The sequence below is a fragment of the Gekko japonicus genome, unplaced genomic scaffold (assembly GCF_001447785.1).
Source record: "Gekko japonicus isolate JY-2015 unplaced genomic scaffold, Gekko_japonicus_V1.1 scaffold1940, whole genome shotgun sequence".
In the NCBI taxonomy this organism is placed as follows: Eukaryota; Metazoa; Chordata; class Lepidosauria; order Squamata; family Gekkonidae; genus Gekko; species Gekko japonicus.
In genome coordinates, this window is record NW_015162539.1 from 350,739 (window position 1) to 351,942 (window position 1,204).

Sequence of the window (1,204 nt, forward strand, 5' to 3'; positions counted from 1 at the left end):
TATGCGCACTTAACCACTACACCAAACTGGCACTTAACCACTACACCAAATTAGTTTGCTCTGGAGCCATCTCTTCCTGAGCTGAGACAAAAATGTGTGAGCCAGAGGCTAAAAAACTGTGAGCTAGCTCACACTGACTCAGCTGAGAGGGAACGCCGGTTACAACTGCTCTCCAGTTCCCCTGGAGAAAAACAGCCACTTGTGGAAAGTAGATTCTAGCAGTCTATGCCCCTGAGGCCCCTCCCCTCCCAAACCCCACCCTCCTCAGACTCCACCCCCAAAATCTCCAGGTATGTCCCATGCTGGACCAGGCAACCCTCACTGTGGCCAATGACAGAAAAACCAACAAGACTACCAAAGGCAGTGTTCCCTCTAAGGTGAGTGAGTGTGAGCTAGCTCCCAGTTTTTTAGCCTCCGGCTCACAGATTTTTGTCTCAGCCCAGGGAGGAGGGCTCCAGAGCAAATGGATTTATGCAGCAGCCAAATCGCTCGCTCACAGGCTTAATGCCAGTCGCTCACCCAGTAGAATTTTTGCTCACAGGGCTCCGCAGCTTAGAGGGAGCATTGACCAAAGGGCATATAGAAATAGCATCAGAATAAGATGGAAGCCATTTCGGTCAAGCTCACAAAACAGTTGAGATGCAGGCTGGATAAGGAGAACGCTGAAAAGGACAGCGCCAAACGTCCAAAGCCTGGCTAAGGAGAAATATGTCCATTGCCTTTTCTTCTAATGCACGCTGAGCTGGCCACCCAAACAGGCTTTCCGTCTTTCCATTCTTTCTGCCAGGGTTCCCAGGAAAGCATGTCACTGGGTCACCCACCAGGTCATTAACAGAGGTCAATCTACCCCCTAACCCAGCTTGCCTGCCGTGGCCAAAGTCGTCCCGAGCACAGGAGAGCACCGATCACATTCCGAAAACATGCACTCGGCCTGCCCGGAGCACCGGCAAAGACCGGACTACCCATCCGAGCACCAACTCGGAATCCTCAGCGGTGTAAGGAAGCCACGGCCCCAGTTTTCCCCTCCGTAAATCCTGCTACGTAGATCTCTCTGGAACGGCATTTAGGACCTTGTGATGAAGGGACACAGTCTACGAAGACTGTCAGTCAAACTCCCACCCACCCCCTTTCAAACCATTTCTTACTTTGAACGAGAAAGCTCCCGAGATGTGGGTGAAAGTTGATTCTGCCCCGAGATGTGGGT